The following is an 18,651-nucleotide window of genomic DNA, read 5'->3' as shown; positions in this document are numbered from 1 at the left end:
GTAAAATGATGGCTGTAACACTGTGGACACAGCAGCAGTTGAAAGAGAAGTGTTTAAGATGAATCTTGGCAGAGTGAGAGAGAGAGCTCGTTAAGCAGGCAGGTGTGAGCCTGGTTGCTATAGTGACCGCACCCAATGGCTCCATACACACGTACACAGACATGCGCCTCACTTTTGCTGCTTAAAATGAACAGAAACGTCAGCCCTAAACAAATCGCTCCCAAATGAAAAGTATAGGTCGTATTGACAAAATTCTTTCACCGTGAGCGGCAGCAATGTCCAGTCTACTCAATTCTCAGTTTTCATGCCTGTGGAGTTTATTATATGGACGTGGTGACAGTGGAAAGACACCATGCTCTTCTGATTTTCAAACGAACCTTCTGAGCCATTTTAACATTAGAGTCTATGGAAGAGTTGGAGGGAGGAGGCTGTGCATTGGTGACATTTATGAAAGAACCATAACACCTAGTACAATAGTAAACACATTGGATGAAAGAGGACAGCGATGGCTACGTTTTGAGGGTAAAATCATACCTGTAGAGCAAACGCTGCAGACACAGCAGCAGTTTTAAAAAAGATTTTAAGATTAATTTTTTTGCTCCTCTCACTCTAGCAGTTGAGCTGTCTCACTCTAGCCCCAACATTCCGTCCCATACACACCCATTATAAACTCTGAAACGGGTGAAAAAACATCATGAAACTTAAACTGGAACTGAAGAAAAAGTATAATAGATATTGAAAAGATAAATACAAGTTGAATAGTTGAATGTCTTGTCTTCGTTTTAAAGTTTGAATGGTGGCTCTATGTCAATGTATGTGGAAGTAGATACAGTTTAAAGAGGAGGAATTTGAATGAGAATTTGAAGGGTCTCCCCATTGAAATACATGGGAAATTTTTGTTAAATAAAGTTGAATAAAATAAAAAATATAAATGTTAAAAATGAGAAAAATAGAAGCAGTGTTGTCCAAAAGAATAGGAATCTAACGGTGTTTGAATGGTTTTTCTAAGTTGAACGGTTTTGAAGGAGATAGATTACAAAAAACGTACGGAATACAGAATAATAACTAGAAAGTGCATTTTCTGAAGAAACTGCAGTGTGAATGCTTGAATCTGAATGTATGCACTGAAATGAATTAATTGCTGAATTTTGAGTTAAAAATATTGAATGAGATAAAAAAAAAACAAAAAAAAAAACAAAACGAATTTAACCTGAAAACAAAGGTGCTGAACTGCTAAAAGCTGGACGTTACACAGAAGAAGAAGTTGGAAAAAAACTGAAAATGTTTTAAATGTAAATTAGAAAACCCTAAGAAATGAGAAAAGAACATTTAGAGTCAGAAAACATCTGAATGAATATTAAAAGTTCATATTCTTTGAATCACTGAATGACTCAAATGTGATCCCTCCACTTTGATCCACACAGTTTAAAAAGTTTAAATGCCTGAGCTTTGAAAGACACGGTGTTGGAAAGAGAACAATAATGGCGACAATTTGAGGGTAAAATGATGGCTGTAACACTGTGGACACAGCAGCAGTTGAAAGAGAAGTGCTTAAGATGAATCTTGGTACAGTGGCAGGCAGAGCTCATTAAGCAGGCAGGTGTGAGCCTGGTTGCTATAGTGACCGCACCCAATGGCTCCATACACACGTACACAGACATGCGCCTCACTTTTGCTCCTTAAAATGAACAGAAAAGTCAGGCCGAAACAAATCGTTCCCATATGAAAAGTACAAGTCGTATTGACGAAATTCTTTCACCGTGAGCGACAGCAGCTTCTAGTCTACTGAATTCTCAGTTTTCATGCCTGTGGAGTTTATTATATGGACGTGGTGACAGTGTAAAGACACCATGCTCTTCTGATTTTCAAACGAACCTTCTGAGCCATTTTAACATTAGAGTCTATGGAAGAGTTGGAGGGAGGAGGCTGTGCATTGGTGACATTTATGAAAGAACCATAACACCTAGTACAATAGTAAACACATTGGATGAAAGAGGACAGCCATGGCTACGTTTTGAGGGTAAAATCATACCTGTAGAGCAAACGCTGCAGACACAGCAGCAGTTTTAAAAAAGATTTTAAGATTAATTTTTTTGCTCCTCTCACTCTAGCAGTTGAGCTGCCTCACTCTAGCCCCAACATTCCGTCCCATACACACCCATTATAAACTCTGAAACGGGTGAAAAAACATCATGAAACTTAAACTGGAACTGAAGAAAAAGTATAATAGATATTGAAAAGATAAATACAAGTTGAATAGTTGAATGTCTTGTCTTCGTTTTAAAGTTTGAATGGTGGCTCTATGTCAATGTATGTGGAAGTAGATACAGTTTAAAGAGGAGGAAGTTGAATGAGAATTTGAAGGGTCTCCCCATTGAAATACATTATAAATTTTTGTTGAATAAAGTTGAATAAAATTAAAAATATAAATGTTAAAAATGAGAAAAATAGAAGCAGTCATGTCCAAAAGAATAGGAATCTAATGGTGTTTGAATGGTTTTTCTAAGTTGAACGGTGTTGAAGGAGATAGATTACAAAAAACGTACGGAATCCATAATAATAAAATATAATAAAATAGAATAAAGATTAGAAGAACAATACTGTGAATGCTTTTCAAGCATTCACACTAATAAATAAAATAGAACTAGAAAGTGCATTTTCTGAAGAAACTGCAGTGTGAATGCTTGAATCTGAATGTATGCACTGAAATGAATTAATTGCTGAATTTTGAGTTAAAAATATTGAATGAGATAAAAAAAAACCAAAAAAAAAAAACCGAATTTAACCTGAAAACAAAGGTGCTGAACTGCTAAAAGCTGAAGGTTACACAGAAGAAGAAGTTGGAAAAAAACTGAAAATGTTTTAAATGTAAATTAGAAAACCCTAAGAAATGAGAAAAGAACATTTAGAGTCAGAAAACATCTGAATGAATATTAAAAGGTCATATTCTTTGAATCACTGAATGACTCAAATGTGATCCCTCCACTTTGATCCACACAGTTTAAAAAGTTTAAATGCCTGAGCTTTGAAAGATACGGTGTTGGAAAGAGAACAATAATGGCGACAATTTGAGGGTAAAATGATGGCTGTAACACTGTGGACACAGCAGCAGTTGAAAGAGAAGTGCTTAAGATGAATCTTGGTACAGTGGCAGGCAGAGCTCGTTAAGCAGGCAGGTGTGAGCCTGGTTGCTATAGTGACCGCACCCAATGGCTCCATACACACGTACACAGACATGCGCCTCACTTTTGCTGCTTAAAATGAACAGAAAAGTCAGGCCGAAACAAATCGCTCCCAAATGAAAAGTAAAAGTCGTATTGACAAAATTCTTTCACCGTGAGCGACAGCAATGTCTAGTCTACCTAATTCTCAGTTTTCATGCCTGTGGAGCTTATTATATGGACGTGGTGACAGTGGAAAGACACCATGCTCTTCTGATTTTCAAACGAACCTTCTGAGCCATTTTAACATTAGAGTCTATGGAAGAGTTGGAGGGAGGAGGCTGTGCATTGGTGACATTTATGAAAGAACCATAACACCTAGTACAATAGTAAACACATTGGATGAAAGAGGACAGCGATGGCTACGTTTTGAGGGTAAAATCATACCTGTAGAGCAAACGCTGCGGACACAGCAGCAGTTTTAAAAAAGATTTTAAGATTAATTTTTTTGCTCCTCTCACTCTAGCAGTTGAGCTGCCTCACTCTAGCCCCAACATTCCGTCCCATACACACCCATTATAAACTCTGAAACGGGTGAAAAAACATCATGAAACTTAAACTGGAACTGAAGAAAAAGTATAATAGATATTGAAAAGATAAATACAAGTTGAATAGTTGAATGTCTTGTCTTCGTTTTAAAGTTTGAATGGTGGCTCTATGTCAATGTATGTGGAAGTAGTAAGAGTTTAAAAATGAGTAAGTTGAATGAGGATTTGAAGGGTCTCCCCATTGAAATACATTATAAATTTTTGTTGAATAAAGTTGAATAAAATTAAAAATATAAATGTTAAAAATATGAAAAATAGAAGCAGTGTTGTCCAAAATAATAGGAATCTAATGGTGTTTGAATGGTTTTTCTAAGTTGAACGGTTTTGAAGGAGTAGGCTTACAAAAAACGTACGGAAAAATAAAATATAACTAGAAAGTGCATTTTCTGAAGAAACTGCAGTGTGAATGCTTGAATCTGAATGTATGCACTGAAATGAATTAATTGCTGAATTTTGAGTTAAAAATATTAAATGAAATTTTAAAAAAACAAACAAAAAAAACCAAATTTAACCTGAAAACAAAGGTGCTGAACTGCTAAAAGCTGAAGGTTACACAGAAGAAGGAGTTGGAAAAAAACTGAAAATGTTTTAAATGTAAATTAGAAAACCCTAAGAAATGAGAAAAGAACATTTAGAGTCAGAAAACATCTGAATGAATATTAAAAGGTCATATTCTTTGAATCACTGAATGACTCAAATGTGATCCCTCCACTTTGATCCACACAGTTTAAAAAGTTTAAATGCCTGAGCTTTGAAAGATACGGTGTTGGAAAGAGAACAATAATGGCGACAATTTGAGGGTAAAATGATGGCTGTAACACTGTGGACACAGCAGCAGTTGAAAGAGAAGTGCTTAAGATGGATCTTGGTACAGTGGCAGGCAGAGCTCGTTAAGCAGGCAGGTGTGAGCCTGGTTGCTATAGTGACCGCACCCAATGGCTCCATACACACGTACACAGACATGCGCCTCACTTTTGCTGCTTAAAATGAACAGAAAAGTCAGGCCGAAACAAATCGCTCCCAAATGAAAAGTAAAAGTCGTATTGACAAAATTCTTTCACCGTGAGCGACAGCAATGTCTAGTCTACCTAATTCTCAGTTTTCATGCCTGTGGAGCTTATTATATGGACGTGGTGACAGTGGAAAGACACCATGCTCTTCTGATTTTCAAACGAACCTTCTGAGCCATTTTAACATTAGAGTCTATGGAAGAGTTGGAGGGAGGAGGCTGTGCATTGGTGACATTTATGAAAGAACCATAACACCTAGTACAATAGTAAACACATTGGATGAAAGAGGACAGCCATGGCTACGTTTTGAGGGTAAAATCATACCTGTAGAGCAAACGCTGCGGACACAGCAGCAGTTTTAAAAAAGATTTTAAGATTAATTTTTTTGCTCCTCTCACTCTAGCAGTTAAGCTGCCTCACTCTAGCCCCAACATTCCGTCCCATACACACCCATTATAAACTCTGAAACGGGTGAAAAAACATCATGAAACTTAAACTGGAACTGAAGAAAAAGTATAAAAGATATTGAAAAGATAAATACAAGTTGAATAGTTGAATGTCTTGTCTTCGTTTTAAAGTTTGAATGGTGGCTCTATGTCAATGTATGTGGAAGTAGTAAGAGTTTAAAAATGAGTAAGTTGAATGAGGATTTGAAGGGTCTCCCCATTGAAATACATTATAAATTTTTGTTGAATAAAGTTGAATAAAATTAAAAATATAAATGTTAAAAATATGAAAAATAGAAGCAGTGTTGTCCAAAAGAATAGGAATCTAACGGTGTTTGAATGGTTTTTCTAAGTTGAACGGTTTTGAAGGAGTAGGCTTACAAAAAACGTACGGAAAAATAAAATATAATAATAATAATAACTAGAAAGTGCATTTTCTGAAGAAACTGCAGTGTGAATGCTTGAATCTGAATGTATGCACTGAAATGAATTAATTGCTGAATTTTGAGTTAAAAATATTGAATGAAATTAAAAAAAACAACAAAAAAAAAAACAACCAAATTTAACCTGAAAACAAAAGTGCTGAACTGCTAAAAGCTGAAGGTTACACAGAAGAAGAAGTTGGAAAAAAGCTGAAAATGTTTTAATTGTAAATTAGAAAAACCTAAGAAATGAGAAAAGAACATTTAGAGTCAGAAAACATCTGAAAGAATATTAAAAGGTCATATTCTTTGAATCACTGAATGACTAAAATGTGATCCCTCCACTTGGATCCACACAGTTTAAAAAGTTTAAATGTCTGAGCTTTGAAAGACAAGATGTTGGAAAGAGAACAACGATGGCGACGTTTTGAGGGTAAAATGATGGCTGTAACACTGTGGACACAGCAGCAGTTGAAAGAGAAGTGTTTAAGATGAATCTTGGCAGAGTGGCAGGCAGAGCTCGTTAAGCAGGCAGGTGTGAGCTTGGTTGCTATAGTGACCGCACCCAAGGGCTCCATACACACGGACACAGACATGCACCTCACTTTTGCTGCTTAAAATGAACAGAAAAGTCAGGCCGAAACAAATCGCTCCCAAATGAAAAGTAAAAGTCGTATTGACAAAATTCTTTCACCGTGAGCGACAGCAATGTCTAGTCTACCAAATTCTCAGTTTTCATGCCTGTGGAGTTTATTATATGGACGTGGTGACAGTGGAAAGACACCATGCTCTTCTGATTTTCAAACGAACCTTCTGAGCCATTTTAACATTAGAGTCTATGGAAGAGTTGGAGGGAGGAGGCTGTGCATTGGTGACATTTATGAAAGAACCATAACACCTAGGACAATAGTAAACACATTGGATGAAAGAGGACAGCGATGGCTACGTTTTGAGGGTAAAATGGTGGCTGTAGAGCAAACGCTGTGGACACAGCAGCAGTTTTAAAAAATATTTTAAGATTAATTTTTTTGCTCCTCTCACTCTAGCAGTTGAGCTCTCTCACTCTAGCCCCAACATTCCGTCCCATACACACCCATTATAAACTCTGAAACGGGTGAAAAAACATCATGAAACTTAAACTGGAACTGAAGAAAAAGTATAATAGATATTGAAAAGATAAATACAAGTTGAATAGTTGAATGTCTTGTCTTCGTTTTAAAGTTTGAATGGTGGCTCTATGTCAATGTATGTGGAAGTAGTAAGAGTTTAAAAATGAGTAAGTTGAATGAGGATTTGAAGGGTCTCCCCATTGAAATACATTATAAATTTTTGTTGAATAAAGTTGAATAAAATTAAAAATATAAATGTTAAAAATATGAAAAATAGAAGCAGTGTTGTCCAAAAGAATAGGAATCTAACGGTGTTTGAATGGTTTTTCTAAGTTGAACGGTTTTGAAGGAGTAGGCTTTCAAAAAACGTACGGAAAAATAATAAAATATAATAATAAAGATTAGAAGAACAATACTGTGAATGCTTTTCAAGCATTCACACTAACTAGAAAGTGCATTTTCTGAAGAAACTGCAGTGTGAATGCTTGAATCTGAATGTATGCACTGAAATGAATTAATTGCTGAATTTTGAGTTAAAAATATTGAATGAGATTAAAAAAAAAACCCGAATTTAACCTGAAAACAAAAGTGCTGAACTGCTAAAAGCTGAAGGTTACACAGAAGAAGAAGTTGGAAAAAAGCTGAAAATGTTTTAATTGTAAATTAGAAAAACCTAAGAAATGAGAAAAGAACATTTAGAGTCAGAAAACATCTGAAAGAATATTAAAAGTTCATATTCTTTGAATCACTGAATGACTCAAATGTGATCCCTCCACTTTGATCCACACAGTTTAAAAAGTTTACATCTCTGAGCTTTGAAAGACAAGATGTTGGAAAGAGAACAACGATGGCGACGTTTTGAGGGTAAAATGATGGCTGTAACACTGTGGACACAGCAGCAGTTGAAAGAGAAGTGCTTAAGATGAATCTTGGTACAGTGGCAGGCAGAGCTCGTTAAGCAGGCAGGTGTGAGCCTGGTTGCTATAGTGACCGCACCCAATGGCTCCATACACACGTACACAGACATGCACCTCACTTTTGCTGCTTAAAATGAACAGAAAAGTCAGGCCGAAACAAATCGTTCCCAAATGAAAAGTAAAAGTCGTATTGACAAAATTCTTTCACCGTGAGTGACAGCAATGTCTAGTCTACTGAATTCTCAGTTTTCATGCCTGTGGAGTTTATTATATGGACGTGGTGACAGTGGAAAGACACCATGCTCTTCTGATTTTCAAACGAACCTTCTGAGCCATTTTAACATTAGAGTCTATGGAAGAGTTGGAGGGAGGAGGCTGTGCATTGGTGACATTTATGAAAGAACCATAACACCTAGTACAATAGTAAACACACTGGATGAAAGAGGACAGCCATGGCTACGTTTTGAGGGTAAAATCATACCTGTAGAGCAAACGCTGCGGACACAGCAGCAGTTTTAAAAAAGATTTTAAGATTATTTTTTTTGCTCCTCTCACTCTAGCAGTTGAGCTGTCTCACTCTAGCCCCAACATTCCGTCCCATACACACCCATTATAAACTCTGAAACGGGTGAAAAAACATCATGAAACTTAAACTGGAACTGAAGAAAAAGTATAATAGATATTGAAAAGATAAATACAAGTTGAATAGTTGAATGTCTTGTCTTCGTTTTAAAGTTTGAATGGTGGCTCTATGTGAACGTATGTTGAAGTAGTAAGAGTTTAAAAATGAGTAAGTTGAATGAGAATTTGAAGGGTCTCCCCATTGAAATACATGGGAAATTTTTGTTGAATAAAGTTGAATAAAATTAAAAATATAAATGTTAAAAATGAGAAAAATACAAGCAATCATGTCCAAAAGAATAGGAATCTAATGGTGTTTGAATGGTTTTTCTAAGTTGAACGGTTTTGAAGGAGTAGGCTTTCAAAAAACGTACGGAATAGATAATAAAATATAAGAATAAAGATTAGAAGAACAATACTGTGAATGCTTTTCAAGCATTCACACTAACTAGAAAGTGCATTTTCTGAAGAAACTGCAGTGTGAATGCTTGAATCTGAATGTATGCACTGAAATGAATTAATTGCTGAATGTTAAGTTAAAAATTCTGAATGAGCTGGAAAATACAGAATTTTTAAAGTGAAAACAAAAGTGCAGAACTTTTGAAAGCTGATGTTCACACAGAAGAAGTTGGAAAAAAGCTAAACATGTTTAAAATGTAAATAATAAAAAAATGAGTAATGACAAAAGAAAATTTAGAGTCAGAAAATCTCTGAATGAATATTAAAAGTTCAAATTCTTCTAACTGAAATGAACTTAAAAGATGAACAAAAATTCTGGAGAAAATGCAAACTTTAATATACAGCATAATGTTTTTCAGACATATACACATGTGTATATCATGTTTAATAGTATTACATACATCAATTTGTTTTGTATGTCATAGAAAATAAAAAAAAAATCTTAAGTCATATTTTACAGCTTCTTTCTGAAAAGGACTAGTAGAATAAATAAAAATAACTAAATTAAATAACTAAATAAAAAATAATAAGCAAGATATGAAATACATGAAAATTCAACTTTTAAAACCACAATCCTGAACCTTTAAATTGTGTTGGTTTCTTAGAACATGGCTGAACAGCTGTTTCTATCGTCCTACTTAATCTGTCTACACATCTTTTTATTACTCATTCTTCTTTATGTTTTAATGTAAACAGAGTCCACACAGTGGTAAAAGAGAACTGTATAGAGATTTTTGAGTAAACTCAAATGAAAGCCTAAGGTGGTGACACAGTTTAACACGTGCAAATAATCAAATAAACACATTAGTCCTTTTTGTGAACATGGATAAATAAGTATCAATACAGCATTGTTCAGCCATGCCACTAAATGCTTTTTTACACATTGTTTTAACCTGGGCTCAGACACAAAGTCCCAAAATTAGTTAGTCCCTGACTTTGAGTTGTGGTTATGACTAATTATTATACACAAGGCTTTATCTATCTAAACTCTAAGTACACAAATATGAAAAAAAAAAACCTATACTTACCAGCTGATACCCCACACTACACACTAGGTGTGCCATGTGACCTGAAACTTTGGTACAAAATCATCATAATCATTCTGTTAACACTGTTTTTTAACACTGTTTGTGTTGCTGTTCAGCAGTTTAAAATGTTTTAGATTGGATTACATGGAATGAATTTGAATTTTCTTGGGGGGTTTTGTGTGTGTTTTGTTCTTAGCAGATTTTTTCTTCCATAACGTTGAATTCCAGTTACCACATTTCTGGTCATATGACATCCCGAGTGCCCACTTAAAAAAATCCCCACAGTTAATTCAACATTAAAACAAAATAAAAATATGTTAAATAAATAAAGGTTTGCTCTGTGATGAAATACTAAATAAGCATACATTGTACAGAGCACTAACAATGACAACAATCCTTTAGCCTGTTGATCAGAGAGAGGCAGTCATTATGTCCATTTAAAACCTGTAATCACAGAGCACAACGTTTCTGTGAAACTATGAAGTCCCATATGATCCTCATCATGTCCAGTGACTTCAGAGTGGATCCTCCCTGTCATCCGGCCAGTGTTTGATGTGTGGCAAGCAGCACAGAAGCAGGATAGCTGAGGACTTTAAAAGAAGAGCAGAAAACAGGAATATGTAGTTGTAAATGTAAATATCAGTGATACTTGTCTTGTCAAAGGGAATAAAATAATGAAAATGTTAACTTACACACTCATTTAGGGAGGATCTTGACACTGCACAGAGGAGGCACAGTCAGTCTGACAATGATGGTGATCTCCAGGGATGTTTTCCTGCAGCAACATTCCTGCCAACTGGCCGTATGATCCAGAGTAGTTGGTTTGTAATAAACAGAAAGGTGTATATGTTAGGTAGTGTGCACTCAGAGCTGGTCCTAAGAAACAAACACATCCTGTAATAAACTGAATACCTGTAGTAGTGCTGCTGCAAATATGAAGCCCTTCTATCATGAGTGGTTTCAAAGAAGGTGTTTTGGAGGCTCAGTCACAGAAACTGTGCAGTCTGTTCAGTCCTGAGTGTCTCGGCTCTGAAGGGGATGGATCACAGAGGGAAACACCTGAGTACAGACATTACAATACACTCTAACACTCCTAAGGTCAAGTGAAAACACAATTTAAACACTTCACAAAGAATGAATACATGTTTTCATGGAAATAATGTCATTAACCCTTTTTGTTGTTAGTAAATCTCACCGACTGCTTGTGGGACAAGCTAGAAGGAAGACTTATCACAGAATCTCTCCTGTGCTCCAGATGTGAAGTCTCACGCTCTGATCGTATGGCGATGAAGATGGTGATGATGAAGTTTCTCTGATCTGTGGCATTACAGTTTCTGGCTGCTATGTGCTTCACATTGTTGGATTTTACATGTGAAGATTGGAGAAGACACAGGAGGACTGTGTCTTGCTTAAAAAAAAAAAAAGAAAAAAAAGGAAACCTAACAGGAAAGGAAACCCCCCCCCTCCCACTCAACTCCCCAACCTCACACCATCAAATGTCTATACAAATGTAGGGTATCAGCTGGTAACAGAAAGCAAGTGTAACATATGCACTACATATGTAACACTGCTGAAACATTTCTGGCCAGAAATGTGCAGTTATCAACCCAGACCCACCCTGATGATTGCACTGGCCAGAAACATGATAAAAGCTCATAAAAATTTATGTTTCATAGAAAAATTTGTCCAAAAATATAATTGTGTACTTTTGAAAAAGTTTAAAGTTTATAACAAACCAAAATAATAATATTTTTGTAAATAGTATTTCAAAATAGAGGCACACATAAAGTGGCTTAACTGTCATTATTGCTGTAATTAGGTTTGTTTGTTTGTTTGTTTGTTTGTTTGTTTTTTTAAAAAGCAACCTTTAGTCATTATTGTTCTCTCAGAAACAATGAAGAAGCTGTTGAACATTTATGTTTTGTGTGGGCAATCCTCTGGTCCACCCTCCCTCCCTCCCAGCCACAGTGAGACTGGGGCAGCCTGGCAGGATGTTGAAGCCTGGCTGCAGAGAGGATATGCCTACACTATTCATTTTAAACTGCTATATTTGATTTTTCTGACATTTATAGGTTACTGTTAGTGAATTTTAGATTTTCTGTAATAAATAAAATTGTCATCAAACATTATACTGCAATGCAGGGCGTCAACTTTTAAATATCGCTCTACTTTCTTAAGTCATTCAAAAATATAGATATTACTTACTGTATTCAAAGATCTAGATCATGAATCATCACAGGACAATACACAGTATACTGGGTCATGGTAACTATGGTATGTCTTCATGACTCCAGAATGGAGACATCGATCTGACTGAGAAATGAAAATTAGGTCAAGCAGTGTGTTCTTCTCTGTGGTAGGGGCAGTGATGACCTGTGCGTATCCCCTAGACTCAAACAGCTCCAGGATTGGTTTGTTTGCACTGGATAAAACATTCTCATTAAAATCACCACAAACTATGATGGGATGACAGTCCATGATCTCCAATGAGTCTAATAGGCTTACCAGGTTTTTCAGGAATGGCCTCAGAGTGTAGTCTGGAGGTCTGTATACAACTGCAATCAGAGCACTGACTGGTGCTTCAACCTTTAAAGCCAGAAATTCAAGGTCAGTTACATTATGGATGTACTGTTTTTCATGCACTTGAATGTCACTTTTCACATAAACAGCAACTCCACCACCACTTCTGTTTGCCATCTGGGGAAAGTTTGTGTAGGACAGGTGTCTGTTGCGTTTGAACAAATTGTAATTTTCCAAGTGGAGACTCTCTGCGACAAAAGAGCCCCGCAGGTGTGTTTCTGTTAGGCACAAAACATCTGCTAGACACAATTCATGGTGACTTTTGATGTCATTAATGTGAGCTGGCAGTCCCTCTGTATTATGATGAACAATGGTGAAAACCTCTGACCTGCTCAGTGTTTGCCTCACGTGTAGAAGAGGCATCATGTCATCAAGGTTGGCTTGTCTCATGTTCTCAAGCGCTGCAGTGATTTCTGGGTTGGTGAATATTTTTTTCTCTTCCATATCAAGAAGATACAGTCCACTGAGAGACGTCACTCTACTGACAGCTACGTAGGCCATGCCGGGCTCAAAAATGCTCTTAAGAGAGACAACAGCTGATGTAGTTGTCATACCCTGTACCTTATGTATTGTACATGCAAAGGCCAGCTTCACTGGGAACTGTCTTCGTACCACTCCTTTCTGCTTCAGATTCTCCTCTGCTCTCTCAATGTACACCATGTCGTCTGCTGGTGTGCGGTTATTCTTTCCAGATGTCTCATTATCCATTTTAAGTCCAAGCTTGATGATGTGTTGGTCGTTTTCAGAGTGAACTACTCTAAGTAGTATTCCAAAAGCTCCATTAACCAAACCATTTTGTATGTCAATGTTTCTGGTGAGCATGACACGAGCTCCTTCTGCAACTTTCAGTGTGTCTGGTAACTCGTTTTTACCTCCTTTCAATGGTCTGTCTTGAAGTGCCATTCTGCCAGTTCTAGGATCTTTTCTATAATCATCTGCATGGATGTCAATGATATGAGTGTGGAGCAGAGCCAGTGTTGCAGAGTTGTGTGCATCCACTTCTTTATTAGTTGCAAAAATGTGCAACGCATCAGTTGGACAAAGGGCTGGTTCAGTTATGGCCTGTGACAACAAATTTCTATCTGCTTCGCAAAGCTCATCCAACTTTCCTTTCACACGAATTCTGTTCAGCATCTCTGCAAAGACAACATCATCTTTCTGACGCATAATCTCAGTCAGAGTGATCATCTGAAAATGCTCCCGCCACAGGTCGATCTCGGACGGGTCGTGCACACAGAGAGGTTTAGACTGTCGCACTGGGGGTAGCTGATAGAAGTCTCCGACAGCAATGACTGACATGCCTCCAAAGGGTCTCCGAGTCCCTTTGATCTGTTTGAGTCTTGCATCTACATATGCAAACAGATGTCTTGACACCATAGACACTTCGTCAATGACGATTATTTCAGCATTCAAAAGTTCTGATCTGACTTCATCCAGCTGATTGCCAAGTCCCTGAATGGGAGGTTTTAAGCTTCTAGGCAGCTTGAGAAGAGAATGCAGTGTTGTTCCAGAAATGTTAAATGCTGCAGTCCCAGTGAAAGCAGTTAACAGGACAGTGGGTTTTGATATGTCAACGTCGTCTGCATATCTGGGCACTTTGCTCAGTATCTTAGATGCTTCTGAGTAGATGCATTTGATAAGATGTGATTTTCCTGTTCCAGCACCACCATTAATATAAAAGAAAAACTGCTCTGGATTTAGAGCACAGACTCTTTTAATGCACCAGTCTCTAACTGCATAAAATATGCAGGCTTGCTTCTTGTTCAGATTCTGAAACATCTGACGTAACAATGTGGGATCAATAGCAGGGGGTTCCCTGATGGCTCTGACTTCTGTTGAAGCATCAGCCTGACGGCTGTAGTCGGGCACATCTTCCTGTTCATTTTCATTGTCTCGCTCTCTTTCTTGTTCAACAAGTGGCAACCTTACGAGATCTGATTCAGGTGCCAGATTACACCATTCGTCAGTCACACCTCTGTTCTGCTCATATTCCTCAACAGCGCTCTCGATCTCCTCACTGTTTTTCTCATATTTTTCTCTGTTTCTTTTGACAATGTGTTGCACGTACTCAAGACGGTCAGTACCTGGCAGCTGTACACAGCCAGCACCATAGAAAGCCTGATAGGTTGGCAACGATGGTGTTTTCAGTTCGTGGTCTGAACGATGAGGAAGGTACAGTTTAAGCAGTCTTCCGTAATATTGCTCTGGATGTTTTTCTTGTGAGCAGCGGTGAAATCTGATGATAGCAGGCTTATTGTTTTTGCGCCTTTGCACAAACCCCATCTCATTGAGAAGGGGCAAAACATCTTTACCTTTTTTCTGTTGGCCATAGACAATCCTGCAAGTAGCAGCAAAGTCTGCCATGCACATCTCCTCATACTCTGGTGTTTCAGGTCTGGCTTTGTATTTGTCATTCAAAGATGTCATCCAAACATTGGAAGACTCAGGTGTTGTGTTGTCCAGAACTGACAGGGGACGACTCATTTTCACAGGATTATCATCAGTTGGTATGAATATTACAGCACGTGAACATTGCTTCATGTGAAGACCACATGCACGAGCAACACACTCCTGTGCACTGATCTCTCGCTTCTTTGAATATGCCTGCATGACGGCTCTCATTTCATCGCACTCATTTACACTGTCCTTATTGGAGTTTTCAATGACAGTTTTCAGGTACTCAGATAGCCCGCCCTCTTTTTTTGATATATATTTCATTAAATAATTTGCAGCGCCGAAAGCATCTAAAACAAAGCTTATGTCGATATTACTGTTCCAGGCTTCAAGCAGATGTGGATTATAGCCATTTATCCAAGAGTCTTTTGGATCACGCTTTAGTATGATCGTACTCCTCATGTTCATTTTATTCAGGTATCTCTCATATTCTGCATGTGTCAACTTGCATCTTTCCAAGAGCTGCTCTAAACTCATGGAAGCAGTTTCAGGTTCATTCAGCAGCTGGTTCAGTGGTCTGAGCTTGTTCTTTGCCGTTTCTACTTCCAGTGCATCATCCTCACTGGGTCTTGTGATCATTGTCTCATTGCAGGGTGGTTTGGGAAAACCAAAACGGCACCCGGAGCTTAAACTCCTAAAGCACGTCTTTGTGTGGTTCTTACTGTGTTTTTGCACTTCTGTTACTTTTTTGTACAGTTCGGGTTGTTTATGTGGATCAGGCAGCTGAGCTGTGATGTATTTGTTTATAAAATCAACAACAGTTTGCTCATCATCCTCCTCAAACACAGGAGCACCTTCTACCCACAGGAGGCAGTGTATGTGTGGGCTTCCTCTGTGCTGAAACTCAACTCTGTAAAAGTAGTCAATGACTTTGCCAAGTGGCTCTGCGGGAGATAAGAGTAAATCTCTGAATAATGCTTCAACTCTCTTGTCAAACATGCGCATTGTTGTGACAGGATTGCTTCTCAGGATGTCACACTTTGCTGACCAGTCGAGTCCTTCAAAATTCACTTGTTCACCTTGCTGCCTTGTTATTGCCTCAATCACTTCAGGCCAGCGCATTTCAGCAGCTGAAAATGTGCAAAAGAACGTGGGAGTTCCCAACTGTCTGATCATGGCAAAAAGATCTCTTGTTGTTTTCTCCCAATAGGCTGGGGTTCCTCTCAGAGGCTGCATGAATCTCACTGCATCTTTATTTCGCACCAGTTTCTCCACCTCATGTTTATCTTGTAACATGCCTGAGGTTATTTTTCTACCATCTCTGGTCAGAGGCTTTGCCTTCCTTAACTGTACTGTCATGCTGGATGTAGCCAAGTGTATTTCAGTCACAAACTGTGCAAAGAACAAATAGTTTGTGTCTTTGGCAAAACGATCATCAATGCAGAAAAGTCTTGATTTGAAATACCCACTGGGGGATACTTTGATCAGCCTTCTTTCATCAAGTGTGTTTTGACCTGTAGGAAACTGCACAGGGAAGGCCATGGCCTCCAGTTTAGGTGTTTTGAAAAAACTTATTGGATTGTTTCTCTCTGCAGGAGCAACAGAGTAGATTCCTTCACTGAAACATAATATCTCCTCAGCCACATCAGGGGGCTGCAAACAGGACTCGAGTGCAAAACCACCATTAGTCAGTCCATCTGCTTGCTCTGAATCATCTCTCATCTGTTCATGCGATTGTTCACCATCACAGGGTAACATGTCAATGTCCTGTTCATTTATATTTTGTGCTTCACTCAGTGCATTTTTCTCACAGCTGTCAATTTCCATTAAATCAGCCTCATCATAATCTTCCTCATTCATGTTTTCATCATCATCATCCTCATCATCTTCATCAGGAAGAGTTGGATCACACAGCTCAGCATCATCTCTGATGCTCACATCCTTATACTGTGGATGAATCTGCTTGAGTTTATGCAGTGCTTGCACAAGTTTAGACCAGCTTACAGTCTGAAACAGCTGATGACCTTTGTAAGACAAGCGTCTCTTCAGTTTCACTCTGATCACCTGAGAATTAATTCTCAATCGAGGTAGTGTTTCAACAGTTTCCTGTACCTCTGATGGGACACAGACCACATTTCCTCTAATTGCTCTTTGTCTGCCTTTGGGAAGAGGAATGATCTTGGCAAATGGTATGCACTTGGCTATGAGATGTCTCTCCAGTATGTTGAGATCAGACAGTTCAGCTGGAATATCAGCAAGATCCAACTTATTGGCAACAGCAAGTGCTGGCATGGATCCATTTTTAAGATGATCGTGGCAGGTGTGACAAATCCACTCTCTCTTTCTCTCATCGGGAACATTGCACTGCTCATTTCTGCAGTTTTCATCACAAACATGAACAAACTTTCCTGTCAAACATGTTGTAACTACATGTGGGTTTTTGACATAATTTGACCTTCTGCAGGGTCGTACTTGGTTTGGAAATGAAGCCTTGAAACATACAGTACATGGGTATGATGGTCCAGCTTTGATTTGTGATTTGAACACAGATATGGCCTCGTTAATCACACTGTTGTCACTCTCTTGGGTTTGTCTGTTCACCCATCTGTATTTCCTTTTTATTTTCATTGCACATCTCATGTTGTGCATAATCCTGAATGCAAGATTACTTTGATACCTGTCTCGCATTAGTTGTTTCATTAGTTGTCTGTGTCTTACTCTGAATGCATTGTCACGTGCATAACGCTGAGTCACTCGAGATCTCTGTCTCTCTCTGAATTCGGGGTTTTCTTGATACCTTTTAGTTATATAGTTTTTTTGTTTTTGTCTAAATTCAGCATTGTCACAGTAGCGTCTTTTAATATATTGTTGTTGTTTCTTTCTGAATTCATCGTTCTCACAGTAGCGTCTTTTAATATATTGTTGTTGTTTCTTTCTGAATTCATCGTTCTCACAGTAGCGTCTTTTAATATATTGTTGTTGTTTCTTTCTGAATTCATCGTTCTCACAGTAGCGTCTTTTAATATATTGTTGTTGTTTCTTTCTGAATTCATCGTTCTCACAGTAGCGTCTTTTAATATATTGTTGTTGTTTCTTTCTGAATTCATCGTTCTCACAGTAGCGTCTTTTAATATATTGTTGTTGTTTCTTTCTGAATTCATCGTTCTCACAGTAGCGTCTTTTAATATATTGTTGTTGTTTCTTTCTGAATTCATCGTTCTCACAGTAGCGTCTTTTAATATATTGTTGTTGTTTCTTTCTAACTGTAGCATTCTCAGAAAAACGTTTTTTAACATATTGTTTTTGTTTCTTTCTGAATTCATCATTTTCACAGTAACGTCTTCTAATATATCTCTGTTGTTTCTGTCTCAATTCATCATTCTCACAATAACGTCTTTTCATATACTGTTGTTTTTTCTGTCTGACTTCAGGATTGTTTTTATATGCCTCGCTTGTGCAAGACTTTTTCTTTTCTTTGTACTCTTTGTTTGAAGCATACTTTTGTCGTTCTTTCCTTTTTTGGTTTTCTTTTCTCTGATTTCTGGGTTTCTCTGATGCCATTAATCTTCTTTTCATTTTGTGCCTTTGTTGTTTATTAACTTTTTTCAGTTTTTGTAAAACTATATCAGAAAGATCACAGGAAGCAACATTTGTTATTGCAGCATTTGATTGACATAAAAAAGCATCCCTTGATGGAAGGAAACTTAATTCACTGCATAGTTCTTCAGTTGGTATATTAGGAGGTTCATTCTGATCTTCATATGATGTGAACTGAGTCACGTGAACTTCTTTTTGTTTCACCGGTGGCGTACAAATGGACATTTGACAAAAGATGTTCTCAGTCAGATCAGTCGTTGTGTTTCTCCTTGGAGAAGAGGAGTTTGCTTCATCAACAG

At 37.7% G+C, this 18,651-nt stretch overlaps 1 long non-coding RNA gene across 1 annotated transcript; it reads right to left on the bottom strand.

Moving 5' to 3' along the window:
- Positions 1-9,090: 9,090 nt before the first annotated feature.
- Positions 9,091-11,179, bottom strand: LOC143416509 (uncharacterized). Its single transcript, XR_013096892.1, has 3 exons — positions 10,694-11,179; positions 10,474-10,577; positions 9,091-10,371 (listed from the first exon to the last, which is right to left on the bottom strand). It is a non-coding gene; the product is annotated as an uncharacterized LOC143416509 (long non-coding RNA).
- Between the last annotated feature and the right edge of the window lie 7,472 nt (positions 11,180-18,651).

Source organism: Maylandia zebra, linkage group LG3 (assembly GCF_041146795.1).
Source record: "Maylandia zebra isolate NMK-2024a linkage group LG3, Mzebra_GT3a, whole genome shotgun sequence".
Classification (NCBI taxonomy): Eukaryota; Metazoa; Chordata; class Actinopteri; order Cichliformes; family Cichlidae; genus Maylandia; species Maylandia zebra.
The sequence above is the reverse complement of the archived record's forward strand: the minus strand, read 5'-3'. Positions and strand labels throughout refer to the sequence as shown.